The sequence below is a fragment of the Chiloscyllium punctatum genome, chromosome 23 (assembly GCF_047496795.1).
Source record: "Chiloscyllium punctatum isolate Juve2018m chromosome 23, sChiPun1.3, whole genome shotgun sequence".
Taxonomy (NCBI): domain Eukaryota; kingdom Metazoa; phylum Chordata; class Chondrichthyes; order Orectolobiformes; family Hemiscylliidae; genus Chiloscyllium; species Chiloscyllium punctatum.
Window position 1 is genome coordinate 54,092,056 of NC_092761.1, and position 24,944 is coordinate 54,116,999.

Here is a 24,944-nt window from a genome sequence, read left to right on the forward strand (position 1 = left end):
GTGAGTTCAGACCAAGTTTCCTGTGTTCCTTTACTGTCATTACCTCAGGGCAGTGACATTGCAATGGTAACCCCAGTGTCTGAGAGCCACCTGGTGAAATTACTAATCATACAGCTGATCTAACCTTCTCTTCTTAAACCCCTCTCAGTCATCAACAACATAAAATAAAACAGAGAACTGCAGATGCTGGACATCTGAAGCAAAAATCAGAAATTGCTGGAAACCTAGCAGGTCTAGAAACATCTGTAGGAAGAAAGCACATTTTGAGTCCAGTAACACTTAATCAGAACAGTTTGGGAAAAAGTGGAGCTGAAGGTGAAATGTGGAAATCGTGAAGGAACATGAGTGGATAGGTGGAACTGGAGCCAAGGGAGAGACATATAAAAAGAAGCAAATATTTTTATTTCTTTTTCGCAAAAAAAATCTCGCATCAATTAAATGCAATTAACTGGATCAAAATAATAGAGTCAAATGACAAGTCTTCTTGAGTGAAAGGAAGAAGTTTTTTTTAATCCCCTAACGCCCCCCCCAAAAAATAAAAATTCTAAAACATATACACTTTACTTAAAAAGGGGGATGCAGGGGCTGGAAGTTGTGGTAATTGTAGTTTAAATTTCTCAATCTCAACAACTCAGTGTCTCCATTGTTGGGTTGCTTGTCGTTTCTTCGTTTCTTCAGGTGTGATGAGGTTTGCAGACAAGAACTAAGAAAAATGCAGCAGAGGAAAAAGGCCCTTCAGCCCTCCAAACTCACCCCTTCCATACTTAGAGTGCCTTCACTTACAGGATCTGTATCCCTCCACTCCCTTCCTATTCATGTATTCATCCAGGTGCTTCTTGATTGCTGATATTGTGACAACATCCACCATCTCCTCTAGCAACGCATTCCAGACACTCACCAAAGTGAGTGAGACATCTTTGAGTTCTCAGTTGCTTTGAGCTGTTTTTTCATGGGGCACTGATTTTGAGGTTGAGAGAAAGACAAAGAGAGAGAGAGAGAGAGAGAGAGTGACAGGAGAGAGAAAGACAGGAGAGAAGATTTTCCAATTCTTGCTTTAACATCCCTTTGTTTTTCTTGCCTCTCTCCCGCTGCTCAAAAGCAGCTATTGACAAAGGTTTATTTGTAAATTCCTGAGTCTGCTGATTGCTTTGCAGAGATGAATACTCAGCAGGAACCTTTCATCTCAGTGTGTAATTTCCAGAATCAACCAAGAGATACAGATGTGAGTTTCAGTGCCTTTGATAATGGTATGAGTGTCAACACTCATCCTTCTTTTCCAGTGGGTTCCTGAGCTCGGCTCAACCTTGTCCCAGCTGCCATTTCAGGTCAGCATTTGACCCTTTTCAAAGGCCTCAGCTATTAAAACCCCCCGCTGGACGTTGAATATTGATAGTTTGTGTTGACCAGTATCATGATGTTGTAACTCTCATAAATTAAGGTTAATATATCAGCAGCTTGTTTAATGTGACAGAAATGTAGTTATTGAGATTTTGCTTGCCTTTGGTCACTGTGTAAATGGAAACATTTGATGAGAGTGTTTGGTGTCTTACAGCAGTGCTTGCTGTATCCTCTACTAATTAGTTACCTCTAGGAAGACATATAGGCAGCAGGGATTGAAGGCTGCCTGGATTGGAAAGATATTTTACAAATCTGAAACATTCTGCTCATTGCCTGCTGTTTCATGGTTGTTCTTCTTTTCCTGATGCCAGGCTCAGGATCTGTTCAGCTGTGTTGAGCTTGAAGAGAGCTTTGTTTGTGATGTGTATTGTTTGAGAAGTGATCGTTGTATAAAATGGGGACAGTTGACGCAGGGGCCTGCAGCCTGACCTCCGACCTGGACAATGGCAATGGCAATGGATCAAGAGGAGGAGACTGACCCAAAAGCTGGGTTTTTTTTAGATTAGATTACTTACAGTGTGGAAACAGGCCCTTCGGCCCAACAAGTCCACACCGACCCGCCGAAGCGTATACCACCCAGACCCATACTCCTACATTTACCCCTTCACCTAACACTACGGACAACTTAGCATGGCCAATTCACCTAACCTGCACATTTTTGGATTGTGGGAGGAAACCGGAGCACCCGGAGGAAACCCACGCAGACACGGGGAGAATGTGCAAACTCCACTCAGAGAGTCGCCTGAGGCGGGAATTGAACCCGGGTCTCTGGCGCTGTGAGTTTGCCATGTGCTGGGGAGTTCGAACTGAGCAATGTGACATGTTGCTCGTCTTGGCAGTTATCCCTGCCCAGGGATTTGTCTGACTGACAGGCGTGACTCCCAATCAGAGAATCAACCACAGGAGCAAGCAGGGACTCAGCAGCTACAACTGGCTGCTGCTAGTGGGAATTCTGAAACAGACAAAAATAGAAATTGCAAGAAAAGCTCAGCAGGTCTGACAGTAATTATGGAGAGAAATCAGAGTTAACGTTTTGGGTTGAGTGACCCTTCCTTAGAACTCAAAGGATTCTGATATCCCCACTTGAGAGCTGACCAATCTTGGACAGATTGTGGGTTGGGGAAGGGGAGGGGTGTTGCTGGCTCAGGAAAAGGTGAGGTGTTTGGATCTCATTGGTTGTAGGAGGAGCTGGAAGATCTTCTATTGGCAAAATGTTGGCCAAAGCAGAAAGATAAACCTAGAGCATACAATCTCCACTTAGCTCACAAACAAAGCTTTGAAAGTCTTTACCTTCTTCCTGTTGCTCCCCTCACCTCTGCTCACTCACCAGAGGTGGAAAAAATCAAATGAGACTGTAAAACAAAAGGAGCATTTAAATTGTCAAGGCATCTGCTGTGAGTGAATGGCTGACCCTTGTCATACCCAAATGAAACTCTGAAATGGGAAAGTTGGAGACAGAATTGAGGTTTTAAAAATGTTAGTTTCTCACCTGACCCAAAAGCATCCACTTTTGAGAATTACAAATCACTTCACACGATAGAATTGCACAGGTCACGATAGAGTTAAGTGTGACTTGAGATGACATGTACAGCCTTTGCTCGCAGACAAGTTCACGGAGGCTGGTGAATTGGAGATTAATTATTTTCACATGTCCCTAACACTCTCTGATTCTCTTTTCTGCCCCTTCTCTCCCAGAATATTAGCTGCTTGGTGAGAACCACTTCATACAATTATGGAAGGAGGCCATTCAACCCATCGAGTATGTACAGACCCACTGAAGAGTGCCAGAGGCAAACTACTCTTCCAGAGGCACTGAGGAATGCTGCTTGGTGAGCCACTTACAATGATCACATTTGCACAGGCTTGAGGGACACAACTAATGGCTTCGACTAAGGTAGTGTTGAATCCAGACAGGATTAGCAAACAAAATGATCCAATCCTTCATCTTCATCACTACCCTCTCCTTTTCTTTTTATTCTTTCATTTCTTTTTTTTTTGCCTTTTCTTGTACTGTGTTTCCTGGAAGCTACTCTCTGAAGGGATGTTGTTTTGTGGAAGGTTTTGGCTCTTGAACTGTGGGAGGCATTGAAGACTAGGGCTAACTGCACCAATCGTTCATGCAACACTTTCTTACTGCGGGTCAATTCGATCAGTGGTACAGACTGGTCCTCAGTCCTTGGGTCTGTGCTGACTTGTTAAGGCAGTCAACTGCAGTTTTTGCAAGAAAATCTGGCTGGGCAGTGCGGTAAACAGGCACCCTGCTGCCATTGTTATGGGCATTAACGTCTTGGTAGATAGTGTGGGAGAATAATCAACTAGGAGAAAGTGAGGACTGCAGATTCTGGAGATCAGACTTGAAGAGTGTAGTGCTGGAAAAACGCAGCTGGTCAGGCAGCATCCGAGGAGAAGGAGAGTCGACATTTTGAGCAGAAGCTCTTTATCAGGAATGAGGGAGCGACCCAATGAGGTTGTGAGATAAATGGGAGGGGGATGGGGCTGGGGGAAGTTAGCTGAGAATGCCACAGGTAGGTGAAGTTGGGGGTGAAGGTGATAGGTAAAAACAAGGACTGCAGATGTTGGAAACCAGATTCTAGATTAGAGTGGTGCTGGGAAAGCACAGCCGGTCAGGCAACATCTGAGGAGCAGGAAAATTGACATTTAGGGCAAAAGCCCTTCATCAGGAAAGTGATAAGTCAGAGAGTAGTCCGGAGTCACTGTGGGATCAGGCAGTTCCATCGGCAGGTGCTGAAGAAGGAGATGTTGCTGTGGTAGCGAGTCTGCTTCAGGATGTGGCTGAAGAGCTTCAGGGCTGAGCAGATGACCTAGGGGGTGCAATGAGAGAGAGACTCAGTGAAATCGTTGTAGAGGAAGGAGGAGAACTTCTTCAAGGTAGGCATCCTTGGAAGAGGCTTCACAGTAAGGTTATAATCAACTGGGAGAAAGTGAGCACTGCAGATGCTGGAGATCATCTCCCCTTCCCACTCTGCCAAGGACATGCAGATCCTGGGCCTCCTCCACTCCCAAACCCTAACCACCCGATACCTGGAGGAAGAATACCTCATCTTCCACCTTGGGACTCTCCAACCACATGGGATCAGTCTGGATTTCACCAGTTTCATTTCCCCTCCCCCACTTTATCCCAGATCCAACCTTCTGACTCAGCACCGCCCTCTTGAAGTGTCCTACGTGTCCATCTTCCTTCCCACCTATCCGCTCCACCCTCCTCTCTGACCTATCATCTTCACTCCCAACTTCATCTACCTATCACATTTTCGCATTTCCAGCTACCTTTCCCCAGCCAGATCGCCCGTTTCCACCCCCCTCCCCCCTTCCAGTTGATCATTCAGCCCCGTTGGCCTGCCTCCCTCATTCCTGATGAAGGGATAATGCTCGAAACGTCGATTCTCCTGCTCCTCGAATTGCTTTTCCAGCACCACACTCAGACTGTGAGAGAATAGCTGACACACAGGTATTCTGGGAGAGAGTAATGGACACACTAAAAGAGAGAGAGCCAGCTGAGGCTACTGTGCAAGGAATTGGACTTGTAGCATCAAAGAATGAACAAATATATTGGATATTCACTACAAATAAAATAAAACTTTTGCCTTTCTGAAATCACAATAAGGACCAGGAGACCAACCATGGCAAACTCAGATTGTTCACAAAACTGGGCAGGAGGCAGAGTAAAGTTACATTTTAAAGCAGCCTTCTATGAGGTTTACATTACCAAAGGAAACTGCTTGCAAATTGATGTTTGTGGTGTGGGATTATTTTATGAAATGCTTGGGCCATTCAAATACCCTCAGATTATTAAATAACTCATACTATAGAAAATTAAACTTGACAAGTGGTTTTGCTTTAAGTTTCCACTAAATAACCATCAATAATATAACTTATAAATCTTGAGTCACTGTCAAATTTACGCATGTTCAGACACACGCAAACAAGCTCACAAAAACACTGGACATGCTTAAATACAAGCTGTCAAGTTGGTAACGTGAGTGCACAGGGCTGCAGGCATGTTAAACATTAGAAATAGAACACTATAGACAGAGCAAAGGAATCCAACAACTGAGGGACTAGATCAAATCTCCACAGCTCTGCCACATCCAAAGGTCAGGTGCGACTAAACAACTAACCGAACAAGGATGTTCCCCAGCTCTTCTCTGTCAAGCTTTTCAGTACAAATACAACACTGCCTCTGTACACAATGTGGAAACTTACCCAATTTTTTCTTCAGCCTGGCTATGTTCCAAACTGATGAAGGAGCAGTGTTCCAAAAGCTTGTATTTTCAAATAACCTGTTGGACTATAACCTGGTGTTGTGTGATTTTCAACTTTGTCCACCCCAGTCCAATACCGGCTCCTCTGGATCACATTCCACCCAATCAGTCTACTCTTGATCATCAACAAACTGACGGAAAGTGTTGTCATCAGTGTTATCACTCAGGAACAACAGCTCACCACACTGGGTTCCACCATAACCATCAACTTCAGATTTTACGACAGTCTTAGCTCAAACATGGATGAAAGAGGTAAGAACACAAGGCCGCTTTTGGCATTAAAGTACCATTGAATCAAATATTTTTTAATTCCTTCGTAGGATGAAGGCATTGCTGGCTAGACCAGGATTTATTCCCCATCCCTAATTGCCCAGAGAGCAGTTAAGAGTCAACCACATTGATGTGGGTCTGGCGTCACATGTAGGCCAGACCAGGTAAGGATAGCAATTGCCTTCCCTAAAGAACATTATTGAGTTTTTCCTAACAATTGTCAATGGATTTATGCTCATCATTAGTCTCTTAATTCTGAATTTAAATTTCGCCATTGGTTGTGGCAAGGTTTGAACCTGGGTCCCTAGATCATTAGCTGGATTAACAGTCCAGCAATAATACCACTAGGCTGTTGCCTCCCCTTTTTGTGGCATAAGGGACCGAAGCAAAACTAGTTAATGAGAATTGGGTGGAATCCCTGCACTGTGTGGATTAATTTCCAATAAAAAGGAAGATGGTCATGGCTGGTGGAATTATCTTGTGCATCTGTGCAGGAGTTCTTCAGGTTAGTGTCTTGTCTTCAAACATCATCAATAATGACCTCCCTGAATTGGTCTGAACTGGGAATGTCTGCTGTTGAGTACACAATTAAGTTTCACCCAGAACCCCTCATATGGACAACTTGGACAACATCCAGGCTAGGCTTGACAGATGGCAAATATCTCATTCATGTCACACAAGTGCCAGGTAAAGACTACCTACAAAAAGCAGGAATCTAACTTTCTTCCCTGTTCAATATCATCACTCAATATCCTACCATGAACATCCTAGGGTCATTGTTGATCAGAAAACTAACTGGGCTCGTAATATAAATTTATAACGAAGACAAGTCACAAGTCAGAAGTGTGATGGAATACTTCTCCCTTACCTGAATGAGTGCAGCTCCAGAGACTTTTCCCCAGGGCAGGACTGACTGGTACGAGAAGTCATAGTTTGAAGATATTAGGGGGAAGGTATAAAGGAGACGTCAGAGGTAGGTTCTTCATGCAGAGAGTTGTGAATGCATGGAATGCATTGCCAGCGGTGGTGGTGGAAGCAGAATCATTGGGGACATTTAAGTGACTGCTGGACATGCACATGGAGAGCAGTGAGCTGAGGGGTGCGTAGGTTAAGTTACTATATTTTACATTAGGATTAAATCTCGGCACAACATCGTGGGCCAAAGGGCCTGTCTGTGCTGTACATTTCTATGTTCTAACTCTCAAGAAGTTCAATACTAACCAGGATAAAGTAACCTGCTTGACTGGTACCATATCTGTTACCTTTAATATTCACTCAGTCTACCATCAATTCTTCGTAGCAGCAGCAGTTACCATCAACGAGATGAACTGCAGAAACTCAGTCAAACTTCCTTCGACACCTTCCAAACCCATAACCTCTATCACAAGGACAAGGACAGCAGATACATAGGAACATCCAAGTTTGCCTCCAGGGCGCTCACCAGCCTGACTTGGAAATTTGTCACCAGTGTTGAACAACAGGTAAGAATGCTGGAACTCCCTAAAAGTCCTGTGGGTGTACGTAGATCGCACAGACTGTAGCAGTTTTAGAGGCAGCCTATGAAGGGCATTGAGGGATGGATAATAAATGGTGGTCTAGCCAGTGACACCAACATGCTGGGACCATTAATAAAAACATGTACACATTCACAAATAAACTCTCAGACTCACACATGCAAGCACAAACACAGGCACACACAGAAACTATGGGCTAAGTATTATCCTTTTTCTTAGCTTATTCCAAGTTGTGTTGAGTTTTTTTTGTAAGGTTTGTCAGTGCAAAGCTGAGCCAAACTTAACAAACTCACTGCATTACTTACCTACTCAGTCACGATGGTATCTCTCGCATCTGAAAACGACCCCAGCTTTTCTCAGAATAAATCACCACCCAGCAGATATCCCAGAATTCACTGGCATCCCTGGTATCAGTGCCATCTTTAAAAGCCTGTTATGCACTGGGACAAGCATCTTCAGGGCTGAGCTGCCCTACACGATTCCTGACATTTACTCTGGACATGGCGACGTTGGGAAATCAGTACCCAACTTTGTGGGCAGGGGCGAGATGGGGTGGTGCCAACATGAAACTTCCTCCTCCCCCAAGGCCAGCAATGAAGGCCCCAATGCCAGACCTTGCTAACCTCGTCAGTGCAATCTCAACTATCTGGAGGAATGCCTCACACTGGAGGGAGGAGTTAATTTTTCCTTCTTGCCTCATAAGTGCCATCATCTTCCCTTTGATACTCTATCTCTGCGACTATACCCACCTCTCACCAAGGCTCACATTCTACCATTCTCACTAGTTTTTGCAGCTTCCTCCTTCTCACCTAGCCTAACCTCTGACAACACGAACTCTGCTTGCCCTCCACATGCTTTGCTCAATCACTTGGGACACCCCTCTCCCCCAGAACTGGTCTGTCCTTCATTCCAGGAGGTAAACAGCTCACAATAGGGCAGAAAGAGCATTAAAGATGGAATCACATGATCTTAGGGTTGACATGGATCCTTTCTGCACTGTCACCTGTTTCTACCATATATCTCACCGTAGCTCACATCACTCAGACCCCTGTCAGGTTCCACCCACAGATGCACACTGAGCCACATACACAGACAAATGGACACATACAGGGAAAGATATGCACATACTGTTTACAGAAAACAAGTATGTATGCCTATAAACACACACACACATGCACACACACACACCCTCTCAAACACAGCAACGTACACATTCACTAAAACATACTTACTCTTCTCATTCCTAGACAGTGCAATGCATGATCTGCAGGCACTGCCATGTGCAGGGTAGGTGGTGCATGAAGGGTCAGGGAAGTGGGTTGTCTGAAAGTTTGTTCATGCTCTTTGATACCTGCATGTTCCTGACAAAGTGTTTGGTACTTTCCTGAATAAACCTTCCTTATTATGGTTAGTCGTAAGCCAAGGTCTCCAATGAGTCAGGGAGTTAATCGGATTTGCTTTGAGCAAATCCCTTATCATTTCAGTCATTCTGGGAGTTTGCTGCTGTGGTGAGGTCTGACTACAGCAATTGTCTTGAGATTCTGATTTTAAGTGTACAAACGCATATTCCATCCCAGGGAGCAGGTTCTGAGTGATTAGTGCCTCGATGCTGGGAATGTCAGCTTGGGATACGATGTTTGGGATCTTTTTCTTGGGGATCACAGGATTTGGAAGATCTTATGAAGTCACCTCTGGTGGGATTTCTCTGTTGCTTTGAGGTGTCAGCTATAGGTTCACAAAGTCTCAAAAGCTGAAAGGAGAAAAGGGACAACATCGCCTGGTAAATCATAAGTTTTGTCTCAAGATTCTCATATTTAAATACCCATTACTTAGTCAGTTGCAGGTTGAACTGGCACATTAGAAACGATAATGAATTGCACTGCCGATGTCTGCCTTCATTGGGAGAAGGCTCCCAGTGTATGGACAATGCTGCACCAATGCCAGGATTTTTTATTGATGGTAATCACAGTGTAGGCCAGGATGGGGAGAGGAGTTGTGATGTGGAAGCTGTTTGGAAGATGACCTTAGTTTTCCAGGCATTTAGTGAATGTCCCATTTTCCCATCCAGATTGACAAAGGAGTTGACAAACCTGGTTAGTTACTGACACAGATATACACTCACAGTCACAGTAACACAAATATACATTTACACGCACACTTACACAAATGTACATTCACACACGCATTTAAACAAATACACACACACACACATATTTACACTGATGTACACATATTTAAACAGTTGTGCACCCACACACATATTTATGCATGCATATATTATTCCCAAATACACACACTCTCACACTTACACAAACACATACACTACCCACTATCCCCCCCTCCAAATACAGAGGCAAGGAAAATATGCACAGAAAATAATGTAGAGTGTCACACGACAGACCAGCCCTCTGTCTGAAGCTATGACCATTCTATGATTCTGTACACATACAAAGCCTCCAGTCCCAGTAAATCCTTGTAAACCTTTTCTTCACCCTTTCTAATCCAATAATATCCTTCCTGTCTAAAGGAAGACAGGAACTGAATGCAATACTCCAAATGTGTCCTCACCAACATCCTGTACAGACGCAACAGGACATCCCACTTCAGTCTAAATATTTTTTTCTTTGACTTGATTTGATATCTATGTTTGATCACGTTTCTTTTAGGCTATTTTTGTACATTTATGGTGTTATATAAATGCAAGGTAATGTTTTTGTAGTGATACTATGGAGGATTTCAGTTAAAAGGAGCAGCTGGATAAGTTGGGACTTTTTTCCCTGGTGCGTAGAGGCTGAGAGGTGACCTTATAAATGTTCATAAGATCATGAGGGGCACAGATCAGGTAAATTGCAATGGACATATGTGTTTACCACCACAATGTGAGTATGTGGGCGAATACTGGGTATGTCAGCAGTGATCAGGGAGGGAGGTCACATTAATGGTCAGAACCTCTTGGACTCAAGGCCAAAGGGCAAATGATAGTGCATGGTTTCAATGTGGAGTTTGGACAGTCATTCCTATTCCTCCCGGTTCTACATTCTGAAAAGTAAATCTAAAAATCATAACTTTTTTGTTGGGACCTATAATTGTCCCTTTAAAGGTGCTGTGTTGAATTACCTACTGAAGTAGTTTTACTAGGTGTACAGCTGATGTAATGATATCTCTGAACAGGTGGATTAGGAAAAATAGGCCGAGGCTCTCATTGCATACACAAAGCACTTGAAGACACATGTCTCAGGAGGGATTTCTGTCTTCCGACCTGTCATAGTGAGGCTTTTGCACCAGAGAGATAGATGTGGTGCCTTCAAATCTTCAGATCAAAATGACAAACTGAGGTGAGGACGAACATGACATTGATTTTCTTGGTGGTGGGAGATCAGAGGAAAGGAAGATGTTGTCAGAGTATAGCAAAGAGTTACTGAGGTGCAATCTTGACTGAGTATGGGAGCTTGTGGTGTCCAAACTGACTGCTGTGTTTGCATACACCAAAACAGTGACAACAACCCAATTGTACTTCACTGGGGACAACTTAAAGTTGGGAAATCAGCCATGTGAATTCAAGTTATGAGTGGCTATACAAGGGCAGATTAAAGAAACCATGTATTAAAGACCCCAAACGAATTTTGTATAGTTACGCAGAGAAGCACAGTCAGTGTAACAGATCAATTTGGTTTTTCCTTTATTTTTATAATTACATCCCTGGCATGTGGGCCCCTTGCTTGGTTGATCTGACAATTCCCCTGGTTTGGATAATTCCAGTGCACATGATTGAGGAATTTCAAATGCAAACTATGTTCAGCACAAATTAAGATTTCGGCAATCTTTTGCAAAGGATTAATAAACATTGCATGAAAAACAGGCCCTGCCCATACAATTGGTCACACCCTTCATCCCACTGGGAGTTTCCACCAAGTGTTTGCAGCCTTTGAGGAGGACACTTCAGGCATTTCGACACTAAAAGGCACAATTGAAAGCTTAAACATTATTAAATTTGACTCTGAAACTGACTGCTATACACCATGAAAATGGGAAATAGATGTAAAATCAGGATGCTCACAGCTGATGGATAGACACTGGTTAACATGCCTGTGTCATTTCAGTTGTATTCACAAAACTGCTTCCTCTAACCCACCTTAAGCTTAGCAAACATTAAGATTGACAAGTCGCCAGGCCCGGACCAGATTGGTCCTCGGCTGCTTTGGGAAGTGAGAAATGTGATTGCTTCACCACTTGCAAAGATCTTTGCATCCTCGCTCTCCACTGGAGTTGTACCTGAGGACTGGAGAGAGGCAAATGTAATTCCTCTCTTCAAGAAAGGAAATAGGGAAATCCCTAGCACTTACACACCAGTAAGTCTCATGTTTGTCGTCTGCAAGGTGTTAGAAAGGATTCTGAGGGATAGGATTTACGACCATCTGGAAGAGCATGGCTTGATTAAATGCAGTCAACACGGCTTTGTGAGGAGCAGGTCATGCCTCACAAATCTTATCGAGTTCTTTGAGGATGTGACTAGAAAAGTTGACGAGGGTCAAGCTGTGGATGTGGTGTATATGGACTTCAGCAAGGCATTTGATAAGGTTCCCCATGGTAGGCTCATTCAGAAGGTCAGGGGGAATGGGATACAGGAGAAGTTAGCTGTCTGGATACGGAATTAGATGGCCAACAGAAGACAGTGAGTGGTAGTAGAAGGAAAATATTCTGCCTGGAAGTCTGTGGTGAGTGGTGTTCCACAGGGCTCTATCCTTGAGCCTCTACTGTTTGTAATTTTTATTAATGACTTGGATGAGGGGATTGAAGGATGGGTCAGCAAGTTTGCAGACGACACAAAGGTTGGAGGTGTCATTGACAGTATAGAGGGCTGTTGTAGGCTGCAGTGGGATATTGACAGGATGCAGAGATTGGTTGAGAGGTGGCAGATGGAGTTCAACCTGGATAAATGCGAGGTGATGCATTTTGGAAGGTCGAATTTGAAAGCTGAGTACAGGATTAAGGATAGGATTCTTGGCAGTGTGGAGGAACAGAGGGATCTTGGTGTGCAGGTACATAGATCCCTTAAAATGGCCACCCAAGTGGACAGAGTTGTTAAGAAAGCATATGGTGTTTTGGCTTTCATTAACAGGGGGGTTGAGTTTAAGAGTGGTGAGATCTTGTTGCAGCTCTATAAAACTTTGGTTAGACCGCACTTGGAATACTGCATCCAGTTCTGGTCGCCCTATTATAGGAAAGATGTGAATGCTTTGGAGAGGGTTCAGAGGAGGTTTACCAGGATGCTGTCTGGATTGGAGGACCTATTCTTATGAAGAGAGGTTGACTGAGCTCGGACTTTTTTCATTGGAGAAAAGGAGGAGGAGAGGGGACCTAATTGAGGTATAAAAGATAATGAGAGGCGTAGATAGAGTCGATAGCCAGAGACTATTTCCACGAGGGGTCATAGTTTTAAGCTGGTTGGAGGAAAGTATAGAGGGGATGTCAGAGGCGGGTTCTTTACACAGAGTTGAGAGAGCATGGAATGCATTGCCAGCAGCAGTTGTGGAAGCAAGGTCATTGGGGACATTTAAGAGACTCCTGGACATGCATATGGTCACAGAAACTTGAGGGTGCATACATGAGGATCAGTGGTCGGCACAACATCGTGGGCTGAAGGGCCTGTTCTGTGTTGTACTGTTCTATGTTTTACATTCTCTATGTTCTAAAAAAAATTGTTGATTAGTACTAGCTCAATTTTGAGCATAAAGATCACTGACTGCAACTAAACCAAAACCTCTCCTCCAGGATGATTCAAAAGGGTATCTTGCACAATAATGGCAGAGTGTCTGTGACTGTTGCTGAAAATGTGTTGCTGGAAAAGCGCAGCAGGTCAGGCAGCATCCAAGGAGCAGGAGAATCAACGTTTCGGGCATAAGCCTTTCTTCAAGAATCGGTCTTATGCCCGAAACGTCGATTCTCCTGCTCCTTGGATGCTGCCTGACCTGCTGCGCTTTTTCCAGCAACACATTTTCAGCTCTGATCTCGAGCATCTGCAGTCCTCACTTTCTCCTGCCTGTGACTGTTATCAATCTGACTGGCGTATGTGTAATTCTCTCCATTCGTGACAACTGGAATGTTCAGAAAAGGAGAGATTTCCTCTGTTCAACATTTTCAGTGACATTGTAAATCTGTTCCAGTTTCGAACACTTTTATGATTTCATTCGATACTGTGAGAAGAGCTCCCGTGTGCCTCTGTTGGTGGGACACCTTCAGAAGCATCAGCTGGCTGACCTGTGGGCCAATGAACTCATAAGTAGGGGAGCCAGGTTCCTAGATTAATGCTATGTGCTCCAGACTTAATTTGAGAAAACACTGCAGATGGAAACTGATGGTACTTTCTGCCAACACTCAACAATAAGGTGGCTGGGCAGCCACACGGGTGAAAACAGATATAGGTTTCCTGTACGTCAAGGAAGCAGCAATCATCGGAGCAGACAGGGTCATAACAAGTCCATCAGCACAAGCATCTGGGCAGAATAGAGCCTCACAAGATTCAGAGTAAACATCAAGTGGGTGGAGAGTGAGACAGTCTTTAATTTCAGCCACAACTTTAAAGTAAGACTCCATCTCTCTCCCTTCAACAAAACAAAGCAAATGAGACTTTTTTTTACCTGATTCAGCTAACAGTGGAATGCTAAAGAGGCAGAAAAGTAAACATTTCTTGCTGGCCTCCACTCAATGAGGCTGTATAAACACACACAATCATGTTTAGAATTTAATACATATTTTAAATACTTGTGGAGCCTTTAATTGTACCAATACCCCCTCGACCATGCCTTCCAGCCACAACAGAAGATAAACGGACTCTGCACTCCTTAATGATAAAAGGACTTTGTCATTTTATCTTGCACTAATGCAGCACCACCCTGTCCACACACAATTTTCTGTCATTGCGCTTGTTTATTACAAAATGATCAACTTAATGCTTTGAAGTGGTAACAAAGATTATAGCTCTGTTTTTAGAGAATGAAACATCAAACTGGTCTAAATACTTGCCATTCCTAGTTCTACCTCCATCAGTTGGTCACTTCCACCAATCCAGTGCCCACTAGCATTGGGCGGAGGAGTGGGGGAGGAGGGGGTGGTAATTGGCGAGATTTGGAGTTCATTTTTTTCTCAAACCCAGTGGGGAAGCAGGGTGTGTTATCTGGGAATCAATTCTCTGTAATTTCACTTGTTTCTGTAACTAGCAACAGGGAACTGGGGTCAGGAACAGCCAGGCTTGGGAAAACAGGGAAGTCAGGAAACTTTGATATGTTCTGTTAACTGAGACCAGGAGTTCGCAATAGCAGCACTCACTGCCAAAGTCCCCACTTTTCCCCCCACTAACAAAGCCCCAGCCTCTCCTCATCCAGGTCAGAGTGAAGTTGAGCTCCTGGTCAGAGGTGTGTGCAGATGTTGCCAACTGTGACTGTCTTTCTTCAGTGGGATGGGGATGTTTCTGAAAAGCCAGCATTTATTATCCATCCATATTTATCCTTGTGGTTTGCTCGGCCATTTCAGAGCTCTTCACTTCAAAAAAATGAAAAGACAAGATGTTCAGCAAGAAAATCAAAACAAACATTTGATTATGGATTGGAGAACAAATTATGACTTCACTAAATTACAGCTATCTTGAGCCACAAATGCAGCTCTATTTTGCAAATTAATCCAAAACATAACCCAGCAGCAGATCACTGAAAATCTGACTTGCTATTGGTAAGAAGGGGCGTCAGGAAATAAATATATTCAGCCTTTTGAAGATGTTAAAAAATCCAGAGAATCATAGAATACCTATTGTGTAGAAACAGGCCATTCAGCCCATCAGTTCACAATGACCCTGCAAAGACCCATGCAGACTCACCCCATCCCCACAACCCTGCATTTCCCGTGGCTAACCCATCTTGCCTGCACATCTCTGAACACGATGGGCAATTTAGCATGGCTAATCCACCGAACATGCACATCTTTTACTATGAGAGGAAATCGGAGCATATAGGGGAAACCCATGCAGACACAGGGAGAATGTGCAAGCTCCAAAAAGATAGTTGCTTCAGGCTGGAATTGATCCCTGGTCCCTGGTGCTGTGAGCCACCATGCCAATCATATTTGGTGAGTTCATAAGGAGCAGCTCAAGGTATTAAATCAACTCTGGATTAATGAACTCCAACTCCAGTCGTGCAGATAGAAAATTCAAGGGATGTCAATAACTTTGTCACCAGATAATGCAGTAAAGCTGAATGGTTGTGCTTTCTCTGAGGAAGAGCTCAGAGACAGGCTAATCAATTTGCTAATTGCCTCTAATGATCAAGGCATTTTGGAAAGATCTTCTGGGCAACTGAAAAGATCACACCATTGATGCCTTGATGGAAGATGGACAACAGCACGAAGCCAAAGTGGCAGACTAAGGTTAAATACATCTATTTTCAACTTTATTGCCGTGGTCAGCAAAGTGCACAATACCAACCAGATCTATCATGGATCTGCTCTGTTACACCTACTCAGACATTGTATGGCATTTCCTCACACCTGCAAAGCATGTGGCACCAAAGGACATTGGTCACATGTGACAAAAATCTTATTTGAAAAGCCAATCACACGCCAGAACAAGATCCAAGTGACCAATAAGGCAGTATCACACTACAGCGTTGGCAGCACGGAAAGTTACCCAAGTACACACAAGCTTATCAAGGGAACAAAAAAAAAGTAATCTTTAGAAAATAACCAAGCTTTTCATGTTGTCAATCTCAAACACGATATTAATAGCTCAAGAAGTGAAGAAGTTTCTACTTCCATCAACATCGTGTATTCCCAAAATTGTCGCATGAATTATTGCCAACATATTACCACACTGTATCCTAAAAGACATGGACTCCAACAAGTGGCTCCCAATGTTCAACCTGCAAGAGTCTGTTTCATGGTTTTAACATATTATCAACTCTTGTAGTGGTACAATCACATGGCTATGCCATCTGCAAACACAGGTTTACAAACTAAGGAGTCATGGGACTTTCCTCTTCAAAGAGAAAGGAGAATAAAGCAGATAGATCTCCAGTGCGCAGGTAGAGAACTATCACAAGACCAAGGGTTGAAGGCAGAAGTCCAATGAGCTGGGCACCAGCAAAGGCTTATAAGATTCGGCACAAGCCCAGGATATATGAAGTCACTACCGATCATGGTGCTGTATTGTGAAGAAACAGAAGCTAGCTCAGACCCATATGTGACACATCAATCAAGGATGCAGTGAATCAGGAAGTAAACACTAACATTTCCTGTGTCATGATGCTTTGTGACAGCAACACAACACGAACGTTTCAGAGCAACCAAGATTAACACATGCCTGGCTAGATGGGTACATCATCAGATAAATATTAATTGACAAATCTTCAAAAGTGATATCAAAATTTCAATTTTTAACCTTGTTAATGTTGCTTCATATGTCTGTATATTGAATATGTTGAATGTGAGATGTTCAGGATTTATTCTCTTTGGAAAATGGGCATGTTATGTTCTGTCTTGCAGCAGGCAAGACTTGTAAGGGACATGCTCATGATGTCATCATTGCTTCATGGATGTGGCCTAATGATATAAAGCTCTCAGTTTCCATCTTACTGAGTCCTCCTGCAGCATGACACACTGGGGAAGCTTGCTACTGGATGTTTGATTATTTAGTTTGAGCTCAGATATACAAGTGCCTGTGATTGGAGTGCACATATCTAGATACCAGTAATTACTTTTTATTGATTTTTTCTGTACTGCAGGATACATCATCTCATTTACATGTTATGGGGGTAATATAAGTATCACATAGTGATAAGAGAAGATGGTCAGTTATCACATTGTATTACATCAGCAAGTAGCCATTGTCTATGAAGGACCATCAACATCTCTCTCTATTAGAAAGAAACAATGCCTTCTAAAGCCTGAGGAGCTCTAATCCACATGAAGTATGAGGCAAGTCAAGAAGACAGGCCTTCATGAAGAATGGGGTTGGAGTTTGTTTTGCTGGCATCATTCTGTGTTATACTCTCACTATCTGTCCAATTAAGCTAACCACCCCCAGTTGGTAACATTCTTGCTTCTGGGCCTCAAGATTACATCTTTACTCTGAGAATTAAACATGTCAGTGCTGTACTGAGGGTGTGCTGCATTGCTGGAGTTGCCAGGAGAAAGTAAGGACTGCAGACGCTGGAGATCAGAGTCGAGAGTGTGGTGCTGGTAGGTCAGGTATCATCCGAGAAGCAGGAGAATCGATGTTTCGGGCATCAACCTGATGAAGGGCTTCTGCCCAAAACGTCGATTTTCCTGCTCCTCGGATGCTGCCTGACCTGCTGAGCTTTTCCAGTAACACATTCTCAACTGTTGGAAATGCTGTCTTTCAGTTGAGATGATAACCATTGCTCTGTCTAACTGGATGGATCTACAAATCCCCAAGGTAACACTTTGAAGAAGAGCTGGAGAATTATTCATGTTAGTATTTATCCCTAGATCAACATCGCTAAAAGCAGATGATCTGGTCATTATCACATTGTGGTCTTTGGGAATATGCTGTGCACAAATTTGCTGCAGAATTTTCCTCATCATAATGAGAAAAGCACATCAAATGTAAGAGGATTTGAAACATCCAGAGAGTGAGAGAAAAGCAATACAAGAACAAGCTCGATCTCCTATTCACACCCTCTGAGCAGTGGATGATAAATGTGGCCTCATTTCTAGTCCCACAATATAACATCTTCCAAATTTAAAAGCAAAGAGCTGAAGTAGGCCCTTTGATCCACTTCACCATTTAATAAGATCAGAGCTGACCTGATAATAACCTCAAATCTACATTCCCATATTTTGAAAACCTTTAGCTCTTTGCTTACCAAGAATTTATCTGCACTTGCCTTCATCCAATTCTTCACTATACACCTCATCCCTCCTGAAAGTTTGATTCACCTCCCCTAACATTATCACAAATTAGATTAGATGTGGGCTTGTTGGGCTAAAGGGCCTGTTTCCACACTGTAAGGGATTAGATTAGATTACATTAGATGTAATCTAATCTAATCCCTTACAGTGTGGAAACAGGCCCTTCAGCCCAACAAGTCCACACTAACCCTCTGAAGAGCAACCCACCCACACGCATTCCCCTACATTTACCCCTTCACCTAACACTATGGGCAATTTAGCATGGCCAATTCACCTAACCTGCACATCTTTGAACTGTGGGAGGAAACCCACGTAGACATGGGGAGAATGTGCAAACTCCACACAGACAGTTGTCTGATGCAGGAATTGAACCCGGGTCTCTGGTGCTGTGAGGCAGCAGTGCTAACCACTGTGCCACCATGCAGTGTTTTGTTTATAGCTATTCAATCACTGAGACATTCAAAATCTGTGAGAAGATTTGTAGCTCGGGTGCTAGTTGTTGTGGTTCTGTTCGCCAAGCTAGGAATTTGTGTTGCAGACGTTTCGTCCCCTGTCTAGGTGACATCCTCAGTGCTTGGGAGCCTCCTGTGAAGCACTTCTGTGATGTTTCCTTCAGCATTTATAGTGATTTGTATCTGCCGCTTCCGGTTGTCAGTTCGAGCTGTCCGCTGCAGTGTTCGGCATATTGGGTCCAGGTCGATGTGCTTATTGATTGAATCTGTGGATGAGTGCCATGCCTCTAGGAATTCCCTGGCTGTTCTGTTTGGCTTGTCCTATAATAGTAGTGTTGTCCCAGTCGAATTCATGTTGCTTGTCATCTGCATGTGTGGCTACTAAGGATAGCTGGTCGTGTCGTTTCGTGGCTAGTTGGTGTTTATGGATGCGGATCGTTAGCTGTCTTCCTGTTTGTCCTATGTAGTGTTTTGTGCAGTCCTTGCAAGGGATTTTGTACACTACGTTGGTTTTGCTCATGCTGGGTATTGGGTCCTTTGTTCTGGTGCGTTGTTGTCTGAGAGTGGCTTTTGGTTTGTGTGCTGAGTCCTAGTGGCTGTCAGTTCAGAAATGCTCTTGATGTATGGTAGTGTGGCTAGTCCTTTGGGTTGCGGCATGTCCTCATTCCGTTGTCTTTCCCTTAGGCATCTGTTGATGAAATTGCACGGGTATCCGTTTTTGGCAAATACATTGTATAGGTGTTCTTCTTCCTCTTTTTGCAGTTCTGGTGTACTGCAGTATGTTGTGGCCCTTTTGAACAGTGTCTTGATGCAACTTCTTTTGTGTGTTGGGGTGGTTGCTTTCATAGTTTAGGACTCTGTCTGTGTGTGTGGCTTTCCTGTATATCTTTGTGGTGAATTCTCCGTACCATCACGTCTAGGAGTGAGAGTTGGTTGTCCTTTTCTTCCTCTCTCGTGAATCGGATTCCTGTGAGTGTGGCGTTGGTGATCCGGTGTGTGATCTCTATTTCTGTGTTTTTAATGATTACAAAGGTGTCATCCACATATCTGACCCAGTTTGGGTTGAATTTGCGGTAAGACTGTTTGTTCTAATCTTTGCATTACCGCTTCTGCTATGAGTCCAGAGATGGGTGAGCCCATGGGTGTGCATATATTTGGTTGTTGAATGTGAAGTGTGTTGTGAGGCACAGGTCCAGTAGTTTGAGTATGTCGTCTTTGTTGATAGGTTCAATGTCCTGTTGTCGGTTCTGTATGTCCAGCAGGTTGGCTAGGGTTTTGTCGATAGAGGCGAACAGTGCTGTTACATAGAATGAGACCATTGTTTCTTCCTTGTCTATGTGTATATTTCTGATGATGTCCAAGAATTCCTGTGTTGACTGTATAGAGTGTCTGGATCTGCTGATCAGGTGTTTCAGTTTCTGCTGTAGTTCTTTAGCCAGTTTGTGTGATGGTGTCCCTGGTAGTGATACTATGGGTCTGAGTGGGATGTCTGGTTTGTGCACTTTAGGTAGTCCATAGAATCTGGGGGTGTTGTTGCTTTCAGGTTTCATTCTCTGTAGGTCAAACCTGGTTATCTGTCCATTTTTTTTATAGGTTCCTCAGTGTGTTGTTTATCCTATTGGGGAGCTGTGGGGCTGGGGTCAAACTCCCTCTTTTGGGAGGTGTTGGTATCTGCAAGTAGTTGTTGCGCTTTTTGGATGTCTCCTTTGTCCAGGATGACCGTCATTCTGCCTTTGTCTGCTGGTAGTGTGATTATGTTCTTATCGTTTTAGTGATTTTAGTGCTTCCCTCTCCATGGTGTTGAGGTTATGTGTTTGTCTTTTCCTTGTTATCAGAGGTACGATACTTTGTCTCACTGTTTGTTGTGTCTCTTCTGTCTCTTCTCCTCAACACCAAGGACATGCCGCAACCCAAAGGACTAGCCACACTACCATACATCAAGAGCATTTCTGAACTGACAGCCAGACTACTGCGACCACTAGGACTCATAACAGCACACAAACCAACAGCCACTCTCAGACAACAACGCACCAGAACGAAGGACCCAATACCCAGCATGAGCAAAACCAATGTAGTGTACAAAATCCCTTGCAAGGACTGCACAAAACACTACATAGGACATACAGGAAGACAGCTAACGATCCGCATCCATAAACACCAACTAGCCACGAAAGGACATGACCAGCTATCCTTAGTAGCCACACATGCAGATGACAAGCAACATGAATTCGACTGGGACAACACTACTATTATAGGACAAGCCAAACAGAACAGCCAGGGAATTCCTAGAGGCATGGTACTCGTCCACAGATTCAATCAATAAGCACATCGACCTGGACCCAATAACGACCACTGCAACGGACAGCTGGAACTGACAACCGGAAGCGGCAGATTCAAACCACTACAAATACCGGAGGAAAGATCACAGAAGCACTTCACAGAAGGCTCCCAAGCACTGAGGATGTCACCTAGACAGGGACAAAACGTCTGCAACATAAATTCCCAGCTTGGCGAACAGAACCACAACTGAGACATTTAGCATATTAAACATGTCATACAAATGCAAAGAGCTTCCAAGTAAGGCATCACTAACTGCAAATATATTGAGCATCTCTCTTCAGTCCCAGTGTGGAAGTATACTTTGCAATTAGTTTAGTTGTAGCTAACCCATTGTAACTTATAGATCATATGTTGTAACAAAATACAAATTATATATCATGTTTTGGCATTTGGATTTTAGTGTAGAGATAGATGGATGTGGATCAGTCTTGTCTGAATAACTTTACTTGCAACTGGTCAGAAAGTCATTTGGAACAGGGACCTAAATATGTCAACTCCAGTAAAGCATGTGGATGTAGTCAAGTGCCTAGGATAACCCCATTAGTGTTAATGGATGTAATGTTTACATTGCTAAGATTACAACAAACCAGTAAACCATTAGTTTAGTTTTCCTTTCAGAACAAAGTTTTGAATCTCTCAATTCAGAAGAACTAATATTTCAGTTCAGAATGGAGAGAGGTTTCTTCTAGCAAGACAAGACAGTTTTACTTCAAAGGGCCTGACACCCCAATCAAATGGTTGCTAGTTTGTAGACCTATTAGACCAGGAGAGCTTCACTTGTTAGAATGAGAAAGTTTAGACCATCTGAATTGAGAAAGTTCATGACATCAGATTTAGAAAGGAATTGTAAGATAGCTTCCACAATCCAAGAAAAGGATTTTGGAGTCAGTTGAGTATAAATTTAAAAGTCATGAAAAAGTGAAATTTCTTTGATCCTGAATACCTGCAAAACCTGTTCAGGAACAGATTAAAACTTTGCTTAGCTGTTTTTGTCATGATCTTTTCAAAGGTAAATAACTTTGTTTAATTTTTTTTTCTTGTTCTTTGGTTAAAGAACATTTGCAGTCTCCAGTGAATGTACTTCAGTGATAAACCAGCAACTGCAAAAGTTAAACATATGATCCATCAACCTAAGTTTTGGATATAGGCTTGCTCGCTGAGCTGGAAGGTTTGTTTCATCACCATACTAGGCAACATCTTCAGTGAGCTTTCGGATGAAGCACTGGTGGTACTGGCCCGCTTTCCTTTTATATGTTTAGGTTTCCTTGGTTTGGTGATGTCATTTCCTGTGGTGAGGCTCACTGAAGATGTTAAGTAGTATGGTGACAAAACATCTGAAAACAAACCTTCCACCTCAGTGAGCAAACCTACATCCAGAATCTCAACCTGAGCTACGAACCTTCTCAAAACTCGCTAACCCAGGTTTTGTTCGGAGATCTAACTTGTTCAGTGATACCATCAACTGGCTTCATAACAATTATTTAAAATTACCCATGGCGTTAATTCTGTGATAGCAACTCAAATTCTATTTTTCATTTTCCAGAAACATTACAGTTTTGACCACAATAGTAACACATTTCCTGGGTTCCTGTTGTACTGCTGCGATAGAAAAATAAATCCAGTTACTCATTGTATATATTGAAGAATGGTCAACACATTTTGACAAGGAAGCAAAGTACTACAAATTCTGGAACTCCAAAATGAAAACAAAATATCAGGAACATTCAGCAGGTCTATTTGCATCTGCAGAATGAAATAACGTCAACCTTTCAAGACAATGATCTTTGCTCATAATTGGGAAAAATTGGAGAAGCAATAGTTTTTAAGCAGGTGAAAGGAGGAATGGTGGGAAAATGCATAAGGGAGGAAATGGGTGAAGAGAGGAAAAATTAAGAGGTGAATAGCATGGCATTGAATCGATGGAAGGGATAATGAGACTGATAAAGACACAAAATAAAAGCCTAGAGGAACAGATTGGTAGAATAATCAATAACTGCCATCCACAAGGATTAGGAAAAAAAGCAGAGTTAAAATAAAATCTGCAGAACAGAAGAAAATAAAATTTGGGCCATAGTTACAATCTGAAATTATTGAGCTCATTGTTGAGTTTAAAAAGCTGCAAAGTTGCTATTCAAAAGGTGAGATGCAAACAAGTGGAGAATTAAAATGATAGGTGATAGGAAGCTTGGTGTCATGACTGCAGATAGAACGAGGTGTTCTGCAAAGCAGTTAGTCAGTCTGCATGTGATCCCAGTGTAGAGGAGACCACATTTTGGTCAGAGAATACAGGAGAAAGAATTGAAAGCATACAAGTCAATAGGTGCTTCATCTGGATAAAGTGGGTGACACGATGGCTCAGTGGTTAGCACTGCTGAGTCACAGCAAGGCAAAAGTGAGGACTGCAGATGCTGGAAATCAGAGTTTAGATCAGAGTGGTGCTGGAAAAGCACGGCAGGTCAGGCAGCATCCGAAGAGTAGAAATATTGACCGGGGTGGGTGGGGAGGGCTGGGGAGGAGGTAGCAAAGACTACAATAGGAGAATGGGGGTGGGGATGAAGATGGTAGGTCAGAGGGGAAGGTGGAATGGATAGGTGAGAAGGGAGATTGGCAGGTAGGACAGGTCGTGAGGACGGTGCTGAGCTGGAAGGTTGGAACTGGGGTATAGTGGGGTGGGGGGGGGAGAGGGAATGAGGAAACTGGTGAAGTCCACATTGATGCCCTGGGGTTGAAGTGTTCCAAGGCAGATGATGAGGCGTTCTTCCTCCTGGTGTCGGGTGGTGAGGGAGTGACGGTGGAGGAGGCCCAGGACCTCCATGTCCTCGGCAGAGTGGGAGGGGGAGTTGAAATGTTGGGCTACAGGGAGGTTGAGTTGATCCATGTGGTTATCCCAGAGATGTTGCCTAAAGTGCTCTGCGAGGAGGCGTCCAGTCTCCCCAATGTAGAGGAGACTGCATCAGGTGCACTGCGCCAGGGACCCAGGTTCGATTCCAGCCTTGGGCGACTGTCTGTGTGGAGTTTGCACATTCTCCCCGTGTCTGTGTGGGTTTCCTCTGGGTGCTCCAGTTTCCTCCCACACTCCAAAGATGTGCAGGTCAGGTGAATTACACATTCTAAATTACCCATAGTGTTTGGTGCCTTAGTGGAAGTGGATCTGAGTGGGTTGCTCTTCGGAGGGTCGGTGTGGACTTGTTGGGCCAAAGGGTCTGTTTCCACACTGTAGGGAATCTAATCTAATCTAAAAAAGTATGTGTGGCCTTGGACTGTAAGAAGGGAGAAGGTAGGAGGAGGTACACCATCTCATGGGAAGGTGCTGTTAGTAAAGGACGGTATATTAAGGTTGACTGAGGAATGGGCTAGGCTGTCATGGATGGAATAGCTCAGTTGAAATGCTAGTAGGGAAAGGAAGACGTGCTTGGTAGTGGCATCACACTGGAGTTGGGCAGAGTTGGCAAATGCAGAGGTCTATGTGGAATGTGAGGACAAGTGGAAGCCTATCAGGGAAATGGAATGGAGAGGAAAAATATTAGAACCAACCCCAGGCACTTTGTGGTTGAGGTGGAGTGCTGTCATCAATCCTTTTTTTCCAAGCCAAGTCTAAGAGCTTAGTTGATGAACCATGGTAGAGGATGAACCATTAATGAGTCTAACAGTGAGCAATGGTCTTAACAAAAAGGTGCAATTTATTTCATGGTGACATTAGATATATGCTACATTAATTAGTTAGACATAATTAGCAAGGTTATTAATAACAAAGTGATGATGACACATTG

The 24,944-nt window shown here is 43.4% G+C and overlaps 1 long non-coding RNA gene across 2 annotated transcripts in view; it reads right to left on the reverse strand.

Annotated features, from left to right (window-relative positions):
- Positions 1 to 435: 435 nt before the first annotated feature.
- LOC140494080 (uncharacterized) overlaps positions 436 to 24,944 on the reverse strand; it is an 87,462-nt gene continuing 62,953 nt past the window's right edge. For both annotated transcript variants that reach the window (XR_011963902.1, XR_011963903.1), the window contains exon 4: positions 436 to 4,220. This is a non-coding gene — a long non-coding RNA (uncharacterized lncRNA). The remainder of the gene's footprint in view (positions 4,221 to 24,944) is intronic.